Genomic DNA, 11,113 nt, shown 5'->3' with positions numbered 1-11,113 from the left:
TAATAATTAGAACCAAATTGAGTTTTTTAGAAATGCACTTAATAAAGAAAAATTGATGACTACTGAAAGACTAAATCAAGAAAAGATGAAATAGATCTTGATAAAATTTTTGCATGATTAGAAGTAAAGATCACCATCATCATTTGCTTGCTTTATGAGCTTTATATTCTATCAAATGAGTGTGTAGAATGGACTCCTATGTGCTTACCTTATTAAAGAAGATATATGTTAAATGACCACCATATTTGAAAACACTCATTACAAATATGATAAAGCAATATGTGATTTGAAACAAGCATCAAAAGCATGATATAAAAGCTTAAGCAACCTTTTTAACAGAAAGTAATAAATCTATGCATCAAAAGAAGAATTTGTGATATCTTACTTGCTCCAAGTATACATTGATGACATCATTTTTGGTTCTACTAATGGAGATTTATATGAAGATTTTACTAAGCTCATGCAAGGTGAGTTTGAAATATGTATGATGAATGAATTAACATTTTCTCTCAAACTCCAAATTAAGCCAAACAAGAAAGGGGATCTTCATTAACCAAAGGTAGTCCACAAGACAACTCTTATAGAAGATTGGAATGAAGAAGGTATGTCTATGACCCCATCTTGTAGAATTTGAAAAGGATGAGCTAAGTAGATCTATTGTTTTAAAGCTGTATTGAAGCATGATAGAATAATTATTTTATCATACAGCTAGTAGACCAGATTGTATGCTCATTGTGTGTCCTTGTGCAAGACTTCAATCTAACTTTAATGAATCATATTTTATTGATAACAAATAAATCATAATCTGAATTTTGATAGAAATAACCGTTTAAGATAAGTTGATTAAAACTTAGCTAACATGTCTTATTGATAATTATCTTAAGCAAATAGAATCTAAGCTAAATTGATTCTAAAAATAAAAAAAAAATTGATTTGACCTTGATAAATCTTTCTATTGCCTCACATGCTTGTCCTTGAACCATCTTGGTTAATGAAACTATCTCTTTAGTTCAAGTGATATGTGCTTGATTATATTTAGACAATCTCTTGAGTAAAGTGACTCAATATTCAACTATTGTCATATCTTATATCGAGTCATCTAGTTAAAAATATGTTGGATGAATGGTTTGTATCTTAAAGAAACTAAAGACTTTCTTTCAAGAAAGAAAAGAAATTTGTTAATAATGCAGGATCCTTGAGCAAGAAAATGAGAGATTTCAACTTGAAGGACACCTCCACATAAGATACAATAAACATTCACATGCAAACAAGAGAGAGGATCCTCTTCAGCCAAAAGTTCACACATAAGAAATCTAGTTTGGCTTGAAGAATATAGAAAGAATAGGTAATTTTAGATACCTCTCTCATAAATTAATTGAGCAAAGTCAATGACTTAAATCTTATTATGGCATGATTAAATTATTTAGTTATTAATTTTTGATATCATGTCTATATATATATATATATTGATTGACTTATACTTTTAGAAATTGTTTCATGGTTTGCCCAAACTAAAATATATCTTTGCCTATGTCATAACCATGAAATACACAAGTTTATGCTTAAAATTTTGATTGAAAATAACTTGTGAGAAATTATGAATCCTTGAGCACAATGAAAATGTTGTTTGCATGATATACATCTATATGATACATAAGATTATTTCTTTATTATGCTCTTTCATGTAAATTACTTGAGAATAACAAAAAGAGAGAGAGATAAAGAAAAGAAAATGGATATTATTCAAGAGAAGTAAAATCTAAGTAAAGGCAAATACTTCAATCTTAAGGAAAAGCAAAACAAACATAATATATTCGGCACATTTGTGAGACTTGTGTGAGCATTCTTTTGGAAAGGATAAAATCCATAATTAATTACACTTAAACAGGGAGAGTTTGAAGTGAACATTTTAACCTTTCCATATTACTCATCATAGGGATGGTGCCAATGGGGAGGCTAGTGGTAGTACCCGGCACTATTTGACCCAACTATTTGGTGTAGGGCATATTAGGGACGGCACAAGAGGGAGGCTAGTGGTAGTACCTCGTGCCCCTTCCCAACTCCATCGGATAGGGAGCAAATAGAGTATAGAGCATAAGAAAGTAAAAATGAAAGACAAAGTAAATGATAATATACAAGAAGAATCAATTCAAATTTTTAGTCACTTGGAAACACACCTTAAGGATGAAATCAGTGCAAGATTATGATTAAATAGGGGGAGTTTATTTGAAAAGAATTGATTTTGATCCTTGACATTCTTTTTCTTAATATTCTAATGCATGACTTAACACATAATATATTTTGCATATGGCATGATGCTTTGAATTATGGGTTCTCAATATTGTGTAATGCTCCATGCTTGGACAATTTGATTGAATGTTTGGAATACTACATAAAATTTTTTGTTTGGTATTATTGAAAAGAAATTTCAGATTTGTCGAAATTTCAGAAATTTCAGAAATTTCACAATCATCGTTAAAATCTGAAAGTTGAATAAATTTGTAAGAAGGAGAAGAGAAGGATATCTCTATTTAGGCTAAATGAATTGAGTTTGTTTTATCCTTCAACTTGCTTAACTTTGGTATATAATGTTCTAATTCATACCAAAACTCAACATAAATACAAATATTCTGAATATGCTCTTATATATGTTTGACATATGTGTTTTCAATTGTAATGATTTAATATGAGCTACAATGTGGAAGATACATATCTCAAATTATGACTTTGAAAGCTTCTATTGAAAATCTTTATGAAATTCAGAATTTGATTTTGTATAAAAGCTTAAACTCAATATGATTTCTAAATAAAGTCTTAATTTAAGAAAAACAGAATTAATTTTGATGCCTTTGGTTGATTGCTCCGATACGCATCCGAAACATATCATTTCATATCCTTAAAGTGTACTAATATTGGTCTAAATGATGTGTCTTTCAATGATCTTAATTGCAAACAAATATTTTTAAATATATGATTTTACTTTGATATTAAAAAGATTTAGTGTGCTTCATGTATACATTGCTGAAAAACTATAATTAAGAAATTGAGTTCTATAAATATCTATACCTCAATGATCATCTATATGTTTTTCTCTCCTACATTCTTAAAGACTTCCATCAGTATATATATAGAGTGAATGATCTTAAAGCTAGAAATATTTCAGCTCACTCAAATGATTCTTAAAAGAAAGAAAATGTAAATGCTTTTGAAAGAAACTGAGCTTCAAATGAATCATTTTCTGATTAATATTTCAGTACATTTTCTCAGAGATTAAGAGGAAGCATAACTTGTTCTTGAAAGATTAAAAAGAGTGATTGCTATAAATTTTGAATAATTCTAGATCACTCTACATTCTTGATATCATAAAGTTTCAGTTTTATTCACGTTTATCATTAAAAATCTGAAATTCAACAAAAGAAAAGAATGATTAAAGAAGAATGCATCTTTTGAGGGGGAGCTTTAGATATTCAGTATCTTATCCTAAAGTTACTTTAATTTGAAGCATACCTTGATTTTTATGGATTGATTTTGATGAACCTCCTTATATTGCAAGACTTGCTTTAATTATAAGTTTATACCTTGAGATGAGTTCTATAAAGGTTGTCTTATCTCAAACCTTGAGTCTTATGAAAATAAGCTGAAACTTATAGAAAATATATTTTGTTGAGATTGACAATTTTATTGAACATTATCTTAGGATTCTAAACTCTTAAATGGAATGATCAATTGAGGGGGAGAAAGAAAATTTCAGAAGGAGAGGTCTTATGGAACTTAATTGCATAAATCTATAACTAAAGGAGAGGGAAAGAATACTAAATGAAAAGTGATCCTAATACTCTCCAATATGTATCATCTGAAATTTAAATCTGAAAATCTTTATGATACACCTTGAGGCGTGTTAGTTGGTTAGTATATCTTATGCATCACTCATAAACCAAATTGCAAATCTTAAGAGCCTCTAATTTAATGAAAAAGGGGGAGAATAATGTGTTAAATTTTCTTGAGTATCTCTTAGAAAATCTATTTTGAACTTCACTAATGAGTCCTAATTGGCTTGCTCTTTAGAACTTCAATTTTGTGCCAATTCATATTTTTATATATGTATCAAATTGTGCTTATTTTCTAAAGAAATAAAAGAAAGTCTTTTAAAAGAGCTCTAAGATGTATCAAAAATTGCATAAATTCATATTTTGGTATTTGTGCCCCAATGCTCTTATTATCATAAAAAGACCTTTGAAGTCATAATCCAACATGATGATATGTTTTTCAAGTATGTAAGTTTTGATCTTATACTCTGAAAATTAATTAAATTTCTCTCATGTTGATAAAATACTTAATAGATTGGGCAAAAGATCTTAAATGAACAAGCTTTCATACTTATTATTGAAGAGAGGTTAGATTTCCATTAGTGTTTTCCTTGAATATCATTTGTGGTACTTCTTGAATTAACTTAAGAAAGATTCCACCTACACTTGATTAGAAAACTATCTGTGGTATCAAATTAGAAAACCTCTTGAAATCACATTCGATGTGTTCTGCTCTGAAATTATCTTAATTGGCTCTGATCTATGCTCGTTAATCTGATTCTAATATTATTGCCTTGAGTTATATGATTCATATCCTTGCAATAATTTGACATGCAAATCAGAGTACAATAAGAAAAAGAAATATTTGAATTGGCTCTGATCTATGCTCTTATCTTTGTGCTTAATGTTTCACTATCTTTTTGATATTGTCAAAAAGGGGGAGAAATATCTAAGTATATGCTCATAATGCTCATAATGCTTTATGTTTTGAATTGAATATACAAATCAGCTTAAATTGAAATATGTTGATTGTGGTAAGCTGATTAAATCTAAAGCATTATCATGAAGTATGTTTTAAATATATATGTTTTCTACTTCATGCAACTTAGCTATGCATTACTTCTAGAACACAATATATTTTATATTGCATATACTCCAAGTTTTGTCATCATCAAAAAGGGGGAGACTGATGACCCAAAGATTGATTTTGATGATCACAAAACCTTGAAGTATAAATGCTAATGTTTGTGCTGCAAGGAGAAAGATAGTTATTTTGCAAGGAACATAGCAAGTTGAAAGAACACAAGAAGGCCTCCAAAGCTCTCAAGAAAAGTTGGAAGAAAGCTGCAATTTATTGGCCCAAGTTTCGAGTTCAAAGGATTCAAATTGGAGGAGCAAATTCAAAGAAAAATTCAAAAGAATAGTCTTCGAGTCGACTCCAGAGTAGAACGAGTCGACTCCAGGGTGTAACAGGCAGAAAAGTCAGAGAGCGATTTTCGACCCTGAGATTCGAGTCGACTCCTGTGGAACGCGAGTCGACTCCGATGGTTGGCAGGTCGACTCCAAAGAAAGCGAGAGTCGACTCTCAGTGTTACACAAGGGAAAAGTCAGAGAGCAGTTTTTCGGACACTGAGATTCGAGTCGACTCCCACAAAGTCCGAGTCGACTCAAAGACAGCGCAACCCCAAAGACAGAAGACGGTATTTTCGTCTCTGAGAGGCGAGTCGACTCCCAGACAGCTCGAGTCGACTCCAAGGCAGCGCTACACCAAAATGGCAGAAGGCTGTGTTTCGGAAACTGAGAGTCGAGTCGACTCCGGAACAGTTCGAGTCGACTCCAAGACCAGACGAGCCAAAATACAGAGGATCAGTTTTCGGGCTCTGAGAGCCGAGTCGACTCCAAGAGAATCCGAGTCGACTCGAGGAAGAAAATCAGAAAGTATGTCCTCTGGATTCATGGGATGAGCCGACTCCGAAAATGCCAAGTCAGCTCCAGATGTTGGCGAGTCGACTCCGGGTTAAGTCGAGTCGACTCCCAGTCGAGGATGCACAATAATTCAAATTTGGAACAGTGGCCGAGTCGTCTCCAGTGAAGCACGAGTCGACTCCTGCAACAGGCGAGTCGACTCCTGATTGTGCGAGTCGACTCCGATCCCAACGGTAATATTGTCAGGAGGTGCAGACTGTGTCCAACGGCTCTATTTTTGTCTCTAACGGCTAGATTCTTGTTTCCACGCCATCTAAAGCTATAAAAACAAGAGGAGAGCTAGGGAAGAAGGCATGGAAGTGGGAGAAAACATTTAGGAAAGAGATTACGAGGAAAATCTCCCATAAGCACAAAAAGGGCCATCCAAAGTGAAATAGAGAGAAGAAGAGCATCCAAGTGAATCCCAAAGCTTCCTCTCCATCCGTGTGCTGCCTCGGTGATCCTCTACTTCGTGCCAAATCAGAAGAGGGTCAAGTAAAGAAGAAGCCGAGCACCTTCATCTTCCAAACTCGTTTGAGGGCTTCTCTTTACTCTATTTGTTTATATTGTTATATTTGCTTGTTTAAGAAGCTTTGATTTGTTTTAAACCTTTATTTTAATATCTTGTAACTTGATTCAATCAAGGGATTGAATCAAGGGCTTAAGGTTTGTTGGTGAGCCAAAGGGAAAACCAACGGTGTTAGGTTTGTTGGTGAGCCTAGGATAAAACCAACGTGTAAGGGTTCGATTGTGATCCCGGAAAAACAATCGGGGTGGTTCTAGTCGGTGAGCCTGGAAAAACCGACCGAGTTCGTTGTGCGCTCGTAAAACAACAAGTTGGGTTGTGAGCTTGTAAAACAACCGGCTGTAATCTGTAGGATTATAGTGAAATTCCCAAGAGGTCTTGGAGAGTGGATGTAGGTGCTGGGGTGCACCGAACCACTATATGTTTGTTGTGTTTGTAATGCCTCTTGTCATTGTCTAACTAACACACTTACTTACTTAGATAAATTGCTTGCTTAACTCTTATCCGCGCATCCTTTAGTTGCAAGCATATTCAATCTAGTCACATTCTATACATCAAACTGTTGCTAAGTTTAACTTTCACTGTGCATCTATACAACTTAGCATAATTAATCAAAAACTTTTAGAAGTAGGTTAAAAGTTTTAAAAGACCCAATTCACCCCCCCTCTTGGGTTGTATCTACTGGGCAACAGCTATAATCAAGAAAAAGGTATAGACTTTGATGAGACCTTTACTCCTGTAGCTAGACTTGAGGCAATTAGATTGTTACTAGCATTTGCATGTTTTAAAGATTTCAAATTATTTCAAATGGATGAAAGAGTGCTTTCTTAAATGTGTATATTAATGAGGAGGTTTATGTAGAACAACCTCCTGATTTTGAAAATCATCAATACCCTAACTATGTTTACAAATTAAATAAAGCACTTTATGGTTTAAAACAAGCTCCTAGAGCATGGTATGAAAGATTTAGTAAATTTCTATTGAATCATGAATTTTCTAGAGGGAATGTTGATGCAACCTTGTTTTTGAAAAAGAAAAGCAAATATATGTTAATAGTGCAGATTTATGTAGTTGATATTATTTTCGGTACTACTAACAATTGTCTTTGCAAAGAGTTTGCTGAATTAATGCAAAGTGAATTTGAGATGAGCATGATGGGAGAGCTGAACTACTTTTTCGGACTTCAAATCATACAATCTAAGGAAAGAATTTTCATCAATCAAACTAAGTACATCAAGGAGATGCTAAAGAAATTTGATATGGATGGAAATAAGACAATCGGCACCCCTATGAGCTCATCATGCAAACTAGACAAAGATAAATCAGGTAAGTCAGTAGATCAAAAGCTGTATAGAGGTATGATCGGTTCATTATTATATCTTACAGCAAGTGGACCTGATATCATGTTTAGTGTATGCATGTGTGCTAGGTATCAATCTAATCGTAAGGAATCACACCTAATTGTAGTTAAAAGAATTTTTAAGTATCTAATAGGAACAAAAGAGATAGGGTTATGGTACTCTAAAGAATCAAGCATAAACTTAATAGGGTACACTGATTCTGACTTCGCTGGTTGTAAACTGATAGAAAAAGTACCAGCGGATCATGTCAATTCTTAGGAAAAAACATAATTTCATGGTTTAGCAAGAAACAAAACTCGGTTGCAATATCTACGGCGGAAGCCGAATATGTTGCCGCCGGGAGTTGTTGTGCACAAATTCTATGGATCAAACAACAATTGGAAGATTATGGCATTAAGCAAACTAATATTCCCATAAACTGTGATAATATAAGTGCCATAAATCTAACTAAAAATCCAATTAAGCACTCAAGAACTAAACACATTGAGATAAGACATCACTTCATAAGAGATCATGTGTTAAATGGTGATGTGATGCTTAAGTTTGTTTGTACTGATGATCAACTTGCTGATATCTTCCTAAAAACCTTGAGTGAAGATCGATTTTGTATTCTTAGAAGAGGCTTAGGAGTGATTGATCCATTTCTTTGATTATTTTCTCTCATTCATTGATTTTGATCACTAATTCATGTTTTATATAGTATCCCACGCCTATGATCATCAAATCATCCCTTAAGCTCTAAAGATTACTTTCTCTCTCTCTTTTGGCACGGTTCTGTCTGAGACTTTGGTTTGTGCCAGAGCTCGAGTCGACTCGGATGATTTTGCGAGTCGACTTGGATGATTTTGCGAATTTTCAGGAGTCGACTCGAGGTCGGAAAATCATCTTTTAACCCTAATCGAATCGACATTTCCCCAAATTTCCTCTTCGGCCGTCACTATCCCAAAACCCCTTGTGTCATCCCCCACTGTCGTCTCGGCCTTCTTCCTTCGTTTTCTTCCTATTTCCTCTCGTTTCACGTCTTTCCCTTCTTGGGTAGCTCGAGATGGGTTCTAAGAAGGTCTCATCGGAAGAGACCTCTCATTGCTAGCGGCGCCGAGAGACAATCCAAGGCGAGGAACGAACTGGTAAGCTCATCTCCTCCAGTTCCCTCTCCGCCTCGATTGATTCTCTCGTGCTCATGCGCCGGGAGAGCCGTCTCAACCGGGAGGAAAGTCGATTTTGACTTCCTCTCAAGAGAAGGGTTTTCTTTATGGCATCGTCTTAGGGGTCAAGGTCTAGATTTCTTTTGTTCTCTTGATCTTCCCACATATCCTGGGTTAGTCCAGGAATTTTATAGCAACTTCACACGGGGTGGCAGTGGCCTTCAAGGGAGGGTAGCCAATGTCTCCGTTTGCATCTCTGAGGACCTCATTGCCCGAGTCCTCAACTTTTCTCAGGAGGGTATCTCTCCTACTCATCCCTCTGATAGATCCGAGGCCCTTACGGCTATTCTAGGGAGAGTACCCCAGTCCCCTCTTGAAGAGGTCTTCGCAAATCAGCTCTCCGTTGAGATGCGCCTTCTTCTTAGCATTATTTCTCGCACCCTCTTCCCAAAAACGAGAAGGTTTGATTTTATTTCTGGGTGAGACCTTACTATTTTGTTCCACATCCTACATGATATCCCTTTCAATTTTCCTAAACTCATTTACAGTCATTTTTGTGATCCCTTAGAAAAGCCTATATTGAGTCTTTCATATGGTATGCTTTTCACTCTGATCTTTAGGAAGTTTAAAGTCCCTATCCCTGAGGGGGAACCCTCCCGTCCACTTCGTTATACTGACTATATGGACAAGGGGACTCTCCACCAAATGGGATTCCTCAAAGTTGAGGGTACATGGGTTAGGAAGCATTCTTCTGATATACCATCTGACCCTATTGCTCCTCACTCTCCTACTTCTGATCATGATCCGAATACCGCCACTGGACCTTCATCCACTGTGCCACCGTCTGCTCCCTCTAATCATCCCTCCTCCACCTCTGGTCCTTCCGTACCACAGCTGAGTACTGAGTTGATTGATTCTTTGGTAGGGAGGATTGCTGGTGAGGTGACTGCCCGGTGTGAGTCTGCTTTTGAGAGGCTGCACCATCGGATAAACGCTCTTGAGGAGAGTGTCAAGTCAGTTGAGAGGAGCCAGCTCAGTCATCAGGAGAGCATCATTGAGCGGATCAAGAGCATCCTTGCCCGTGTGTCAGGATTGGCGCAGCTTGAGCAACTCGACATCTCCGAGTTTGCAAAGGAGGCCGCAATCCTGAAGGGGAATATGGAGGCTTCCACAGCTGAGATTTGCTCTCAGCTGGTGGATTTTTATGAGCTGCAGTATTTTGACCACTGTAATGGAGAGGCTCCTACTTGGTTTGGAGGTCCGTTTTGGTGCTGGTGCGTCAGAGCCTCAGCATTCTCCTCCCAGGCCTTCTGCTCCTCCGGCCAGAGCCTCCGCACCTGTTCCATCACAGCTTTCATCTTCGAGGCCGAGCTCGACTCCTTCACTGCCTTCATTTTCCACTCAGGCACGACCATCATCATCTCGACCGTCGTCTTCTACTCAGCCGGAGTTTCCCTATCGGAGTTATCAGCGTGGACGACGATCTGTGCAGAGGAGTGCTTGCCCTCGTCCCCCCTCCTCTAGAGGATGATTTTGTATTTGCTGCATTGTATATCTTTTGTTGTTTGTATGCATTTTGTGTTTTTAACACTATGTATCTCTTTACTGTAGATGTACTTTCTGAACATCTTTTATGTATTCAAGTTTACAGTGAATGAAAAAGCATATCCTTTTGTCTCATTTACTATGCTTCTTGTATGTTTTGACTCTTTGATACTTTACCTTTGTTTGTTACAATGACAAAAAGAAAAAAAAATATGGTATAATGTAAGTAAAGAAAATCACTAAACAAGAAAACATTTAAGCAAAATGTGATTTGTTCTTAGTGGATTCGATACATCGAGGTTTTTATTCCTCCATTGGGGCTTCTCAAGGAGTAATCTCCAGAGTCTATTTAAGGGGTATTCGAAGTTAGTCGGATCATATTCAAGAACAAATCGTCAGATTTTTTCTTTTATAATTAAGAACTTAAGTTCAAGTTTAAAACACTAAAAGAAAATCCAGAAAACTTGAACAAAGTTCAAACAAAATTAAATCCACATGTTGAGGGGGAGAATCTGAAATTCTAAGAAAGCAAACTCATTAAAGATATATAAACCAAACAATTGATTGAATGATTTGAAGGCTTATATAATTCCCAATGAAAGGAGGAGCTTTAATTTCAGAGTTTACTGACTCATACATTTCAATTTTGGATATACTAAATAACTAAACATTTGAATTCATTTCAAAACTTTATCATGAATCATTCCTTGAATGAGTAATTCACTTTACAAATACTCAATGTTTTGTCATCATCAAAAAGGGAAA

Source organism: Phoenix dactylifera, chromosome 1 (genome assembly GCF_051530095.1).
Source record: "Phoenix dactylifera cultivar Ajwa chromosome 1, Ajwa_hap1_PhDact_Kaust_v1.1, whole genome shotgun sequence".
NCBI lineage: Eukaryota > Viridiplantae > Streptophyta > Magnoliopsida > Arecales > Arecaceae > Phoenix > Phoenix dactylifera.
This window is presented reverse-complemented; position numbering follows the sequence as displayed.